Consider the following 7855-nt stretch of genomic DNA (forward strand, 5'->3'; position numbering starts at 1 on the left):
AATAATGGTGTATCCCTATGTTTTGTCAAGCAATACAAAAGCACTTTTTACAAGTGGATAAACTAAAGAGTATTCTGTGTACTATGCATGTCATGAGGACATGACTTTTTTTTGGTGGGGGGAGAATGTAGTACCCTGCATTATTTTGTGTATATTGTTAAATGTTTATTCTTTACATTTTTGAAAACCCTGCAACTAAATGTCTTTACATTTTATTTCTATTCATACTCAATGTTACTGCTGCTTGTTCAAAGAGAAATGTTATTGGGGGAATGAGATGTCAGTCAACACGAGCCCACCTATTGAGAGAGAGAGGGGGCGGGACTTGACACAGTGTGAGAGAGACACCGGAGGTTTCCCAGAGAAAAGAGTGTGGACAAAGAGAGTCATTAATTGTTTAAATATTTTCGGTAACCTGTTAAAAAGTCAAGTTGCATTCCAGTTAAGAGCAACAGGGTTTGCATCAGTGTGGGTTTGTACCTGTTAAGTGTGTAAGGAAAAACGGGAGAGTTGTGTGTGTTAGTCAGATGTTTAGTGCAGCAGCTGCTGACACAGTGTAACTGGCTAATGCTAAGCTAACGCTAAGAACACAACAAGTTGGTCTGTCCACTGAAGCTGGTGACTGCAGGAGGAGAAGAGTGCCAGGAGGATATTTGTGTTTTGTTTGCACCACGTTTTGAGTGAGTATGAGTACTACTGTATGTGAAATTAATAAGAAGAGTTTTGTTATAAAAGATAATTGTTATAAAAGGACATAAGTTGAATAGTGTACTGTATGGGTTTTCCTTGGATATAGTGTGCTTCAGGACGTTGCTACACCAGCTGTGGTAACAGAAGTGCTCAGAACCTGTCACTGCATACACTACAGAGGGTCCACATGCACACAGGGGTGCATTTGGGTCTGCCTACAGCACACTCCTCATCTGGAACCTGGTGTTTGGACACTACAGCTTCTGCACAGGGTTTAAGGAACTGTGAGTACAGACTATAACCACTGTGGATTTTTCCTGTGAGCTCCAACAGCGCGCCAACGACACTGGTACCATAAACTGAGTCAAACAAACCCGGGTATTTTTTATTTTCTTTTATTTGAAGATTCATTTGTATGTTATTGTTGTCAGGGTCAGAGGGACTAGGCAGGGTCAGTTCCTATGTTGTGGAATAAATATATTATTGTCTTATAAAATTCTATTCTTGTATTGGGTGTTTTCATGAGTAATGTGAGTTATCTGGTATGGATATGTTTAATTAGTGTTATTTCAAAATAACAGTATAGCTGTACAATAAGCTAACCGGGCCCTTTTGCACCTGAGCTAGGTCATGTGCCACATTCCATTAATCACAGTAGACACCTTGTATTTTGTGGCCATCACCAATTCCCTTTCTATATTTTAAAGAGGTGCTTTAATATTAGAATTGAGTGAGTGGGCTACACACGTAACTCTGGCATACTTTTGCGTAGCAACGTGATTTCAACTTTAAAACGCTCACACGACTTGGCACTTTTTCCGGCCAATAGGGACGAGCTGTAATTGTTGAAGCCCCGCCCCCCCCCCCCCCCCTGTCTTCCTATTGGCTGGGCTTTAAACAGCCATAACTCCAGTTCGCAGCATGGTACCGTCTCAAAACTTGGTTGTGTCTGGACAGCCAATATGGACGAGCTGTTCTTAAAGTATCCACTTTAAGAACTGATTGTTTCCACCCACCCTGACGGTCACTTCTCGCCCTTAGGGCGTCTTACTTAATAGTTGCGACCGTAGGTCGCATTTACTACCAAAACCTCCACAGGCTGTCCGTGGGTCAGTGAGTCAGTCAGTCAGTCAGTCACACTTTTGCCCTGCTCATATCTCCACAACCGTTGCCCCCATCCATGCCAAATTTTGCACACACACTCCTTGACTGCCAAACTACAACCTCCAAGGACCCCGGAGCCCCAGGGACCCCCAGGTCCCTGGGGGACCCCCAGATGTAAAAAATGACCTAATGTGCTCACACGTCACACGTCACACTTTTTCCCTGCTTATATCTCCGCACCCGTTGACCTGATCCATGCCAGATTTTACACACACACTCCTTGCCTGCCAAACTACAACCTCCAAGGACCCCCGGAGCCCCAGGGAGGGGACCCCCAGATGTAAAAAATGACCAAATGTGCAAAAATGACCAAATGACCACCCCAACGGGGCTGCTCACGGGGAATTCCCGGGGACCACCGACTCCTGGTGCTCCAGAACGGATGCAAAAGTGGTGGCGCCCCCAGTGGAGGACCCCCTGCCACTGCAGCGCACATAAAATGCTGTAACTCGGGCTAGGAGCGTCCGGGAGAGCCGGGGCCGGTACCTATTCGTCCACCAAGGCAACGCGGAGACCCCACCCCTCATTTCTCACATGGCCCTATTCTAGCGCCACCTTCAGGCCGATTTTTAAAACACATTTTTGGACACTGCTCCTACAGTTTTTGCCCTAAAATCACAAATATCACTACACAGCATGTCTACACTCATGCCATCAACATGGATCAGGAAGATTTTGGAAAAACACATTTTTGCCCTATTTGTGGAGATAAGCCACCTACGGTCGCTTATCTCCCGATTAGGGAGTCTTACTGGTAGTATTAATAGTAGTAGTAGTAGTTGTAGTAGTAGTAATATTAGTAATAATAGTTGCAACCGTAGGTCGCAAGTTTAGTATGTGAACGGTCACAGCTTGTAGGTATGTATGTATGTATGTATTTATGTATGTATGTATGTATGTATGTATGTATGTATGTATGTATGTATGTATGTATGTATGTATCTCTGTCACGCCTGACACTGTGGTTCTATGGGTTTGTCGCTCTGGCATCAGGCTCTGATGTCACTGTGATGTCAGAGGAACCACTCTAACAGAATGTGTTTGCCACTCTGGCTTCACTGTGATGTCACACTAATCGTTTTTATGCCCATACATGGAGATCCCTGTCTGTAGAACCAGCTACACAGATATGGGATGTCTTAGCCTTCTGTCTTGGCCATATATGGATTCTGTTAGTGTGGTATGTGGCCGATGTGGTCTCCATATATGGGTATTCCCATATGAAGTCCTGTTAGATATGGGGTTAATATTAATGACATCAGGGAACTCCATGTATGGGCATAAAAGGGATTCTGTTAGTGTGACATCATAGTGAAGCCAGAGCGTGAAGCCAGAGCGGCAAACCCATTCTGTTAGTGGTTCCCCTGACATCACAGTGACATCAGAGCATGATGTCAGAGCGACAAACCCATAGACCCACAGTGTCAGGCGTGACAGAGATACATACATACATACGGACAAGATGTGACCGTTCACCTACGGTCGCAACTATTATTACTACTATTACTGCTACTATTACACTATTACTACTACTACTATTACAAGTAAGACACCCTAAGGGCGAGAAGCGACCGTCAGGGCGGGTGGAAACAACAGACTTGTAAGAGGGGGCGGGGCTTCAACAATTACAGCTCGTCCATATTGGCCGTCTAAGTCCAGACACCAAGTTCCGAGACTGTACAATGCTGCAAACTGGAGTTATGGCTGTTTAAAGCCCAGCCAATAGGAGGGAAGAGGGGGCATGGCTTCAACAATTGCAACTCATCCCTATGGTGGTTTAAGTCCAGACACCAAATCTCGAGACGGTACCATGCTGCGAACTGGAGTTATGGCTGTTAAATGCCCAGCCAATAGGAAGACAGGGGGGGCGGGGCTTCAACAATTACAGCTTGTCCCTATTGGCCGGAAAAAGTGCCAAGTCGTGTGAGCGTTTTAAAGTTGAAATCACGTTGCTACGCAAAAGTATGCCAGAGTTACGTGTGAGAGCAAAGTGTGACAGCAAAGTGTGACAGCTGCTGCACGCGTTTAGTAGACAGAGGGGGCGGGGCTTCAACAATCACAGCTTGTCCCTATTGGCAGAAAAAAGGCCCAAGTCGTGTGAGCGTTTTAAAGTTGAAATCACGTTGCTAGGCAAAAGTATGGCAGAGTTATGTGTGAGAGCAAAGTAGTTTATTGCAAAAATGCAATATTTAATAAAAGACATATTTAGCCACTTGCCCCACATTTTAACACGGTAAACGCGATAAAACAATAGAACGAAGCAAATTAAAACATTTTAACACTCACTTTTTCTTTTTAAGTGTGCCTGCCATGCAACGCAATGGAAAAACACTTATTGTAATCCGCCATACTTAAGTACGTAATTAAGTAAGTAAGTTTCGCCACAAATTTCGTCACGTAATAACTGCCGCACGATTTACGCCACCGCCGCAATATATACATCAAAATGTGCGGCTTGGCCGGGAATGGTGTGCTATTACTTTTCTTTCCGATCCGCGTTACCATGGCAACGTAATTCGTAAAAAACTACGCTCAAAAACCCCCATTGACTTTGAAGGGGGACTCTGAAAAAAACCCAGAAACTTTGTCCCCACATTACTCTGACATACTTTTGCTTAGCAACGTCACTTAAACTTTAAAATGCACACACAACTTTGGTCTTTTTTCCGGCCAATAGGGATGAGCTGTAATTGATTAAGCCCCGCCCCCTCTGTAACAGGAAGTGCCCTTCGCCAAACAGGAAGTGCCTCTACATCTCATGAACCGTTTGGCGTACAGACGCATGGGTGGCGTCATATGACTTGATTAAGAGTCCTTAACCTTAATTGGGGCCTATTTCGCCAAACAGGAAGTGCCCCTCACCAAACAGGAAGTGACCCTTTATCTCGTGAACCGTTTGTCGTACAGACTCGTGGGTGGCATCAAATGACTTGATTAAGAGTTTTAACCTAAATTAGGGCCTATTTCGCCAAACAGGAAGTGCCCCTCACCAAAAAGGAAGTGACCATTTATCTCATTAACCGTTTGTCGTACAGACTCGTGGGTGGTGTCAAATGACTTGATTAAGAGTCCTTAACCTTAATTGGGGCCTATTTCACCAAACAGGAAGTGCCCCTCACCAAACAGGAAGTGACCCTATATCTCATCAACCGTTTGTCGTACAGACGCGTGGGTGGTGTCATATGACTTGATTAAGAGTCCTTAACCTTAATTGATGCTTCCTTCACCAAACAGGAAGTGCCCTTCGCCAAACAGGAAGTGCCTCTATATCTCATGAACCGTTTGTCGTACAGTCAATAATGTTAAAGCTAATGCAAAAAATGCTAATGTTAAAAAATCTAGCGCTAATCTAACGCTAATGCTAACACCAACCGCTACACAAGGTTGCACACACTTAGCGAGCTGCAGGCACACTTAAAATTTCTTAGACATTTTCTTTTCTAGTCTCTAATTACAATCTAAAATATGAACCCTTGTTGTAAAAAAACAAAGTTGTCCTTTAACACAGGAAACCAAGGAGGAAAATTAACGACGACTTTACTTAAGACTATTTACTTCAGGATATTTCTGCTATTTCTTTTTTGAAAATGTCTGAAAATCTTTCCACATGGAAATTATTATGACTATTATGCCAAATAATTGCGCTTATCTAAAATAATTGCAATGAGAGGATTATGTAGTGATCGTGACAGGCAGAATCTTGTGAACCAAGGGGTTGGACGTCACCTTGCATATTTGCATTTGTATCCTATACTTTGATTTGGACACATTCGTTTTGTAAAGCGTATACCAGTGCCGTCAGTTCAGAAAAGGCTAAGGTATGGCAACATGACTGGTGTCTTCGCGCGCGTGCAAGACACCAGTCATGTTGCCATACCTTAGCAACAGGCATGATACATTTATTTTAAGAAGTACATTCTATTTTCCCCCCGTTTCTACGGTTTCTTGGGCTGGATATGGCAGCCTGGAACGGTTGTTCAAGTGCAGCTAAACTTGGCATGTTAGTAAACGCCACAATTAACAATAATGAATTGCACCTCTGCAGCTGACCTGCGGAACCTGGGAATATACCATTCTGTCAAGATGGGGAGAATACAAGTGTGAAGAATATAATTCTAATACCTTGTTAAAGTGACCATTTTGTAAAATGTTGCATTTGTAGTTAATTTACTGTAATTTAACAACATAATAACCAGCACAGATAGAGACAACGAGACATTCATGGATTTATAGTTAAAGGTAACTTTTATTTTCCGCCCTGGACCCAAGGAATGGCAGCTGCATACCCCTGCCATACCCATTTGACGCCCCTGGCGTATACCTCTGTATAAAAGATAAAAGTGAACAATATAGATCACAGGGGTGGACGGAGCACAGAATAAAAACATAACGATTCCTCCGGAGAGAGAAAAATAAATGAACAAAAGGCTGTGAAGAAATCGGTCGGTTGTTGTGATAAATTACATACACTCGTAACCCCAGGGGGATACACACACACACACACACACACACACACACACACACACACACACACACACACACACACACACACACACACACACAAGTATACACGGTCCTGTACACACTACCCAATTACACACTGTATTATACACACCACACAACGACACAGTACACCCAGGGGTGTCGCACCAAATCCTGGGCCCTGGGTACAAGGATTCACTGCGGGCCCCCCATGAATGTTCTTCATAGGAGGAGGAGGGGGTTTAACCCATTACGCATTATTTTGTGCTTTAACTATTGAAAAATAGCAGATATACAAGCTCACAGTGAGCTTGCAGATCTGCTATTTTTGAAAAATCTTTGAATATTTCAAATCCTTCTGTGTTGCTGTTTCTATGTCAGTGGTGCTCAAAAGTTTTCATGTCAAGGACCCCCAAAATGATATGTATTTGGCCACGGACCCCCATCTCAAAATATTTAGTTCCAGGGACCCCCCCAGACGCAAAATTTGAGTCACAAATGTTTGCTTAAAAAAAGTACACATATTCAAAGATTTGCACACATTTTCACGACTTTTCAAAAATAGCAGATCTACGAGCTCACAACGTGGCACTCGGTGCCGCGCTGTGAGCTTGTATATCTGCTATTTTCCAATAGCTAAAGCATGAAATAATTAAGGCCCCTCCACCTTGGGCCCTAGTAACTCAGTCCCACTTTTCCCCCCCTGTTGTGACGCCCCTGACTACACACACAGTGTGAACTACACACACTACACAACTCAGAGAGTTGTGCAGCTTCATTGTGGATGTGTTAAAAAGCGGTTTTCGTTCCAACCCCTCCGTGTTACAAATGATATGTTCAGCATGAATCAACTTTATAAAAACATTTATTTACAACCACTGCTGAGCAACTGAAATATGTCATCACACATAATGGACCTCCATCCATAGCCCTTTTTCGACTGCAGCTTTAGCACCTCACCACACCACACCCCACCGCACCGCACCGCACCACATAACAATATCTACATTTTCCATTACACAAACGTACCCCTATCGGTAAGAAACAAATGGACCCTTTTTAACTGTGATTATAATACAATATAAATTTGTATTACAACTATCCTAAATTATAATACACTATAATGGATTATAACTGTGATTCTAACACACTATAATAGATTATAACAGTGGTTATAACACAATAGAATCTATTTTCATGTATTACGACTATATCCTGGTGGTCTAAATGAAAAGTCAGTGAGTGATCAGTCATTATGAAGTATTTGGCCCTGTCTGTCTATCACTCATCAATTTGTTTTATTACGGGTGATATTTATGGTACCCACCACTGTATTCTATATAACAAGGTTGGATGGTCCCCATTGACTGAAAGACGAGAGCTGCATTGGCATCTGTATTTATATAAAGCCATACTTGGAGATTGCCCTAAATATTTCAGCATTTTTGGAATGGGCCCCCGCTGGACCCTACCACACCCGATCGAGTGGTTTCCAAACTTTTAAAGTACCCACGGTCAA

This window comes from Nannobrachium achirus, assembly GCF_963921795.1.
Source record: "Nannobrachium achirus genome assembly, chromosome: 8".
NCBI lineage: Eukaryota > Metazoa > Chordata > Actinopteri > Myctophiformes > Myctophidae > Nannobrachium > Nannobrachium achirus.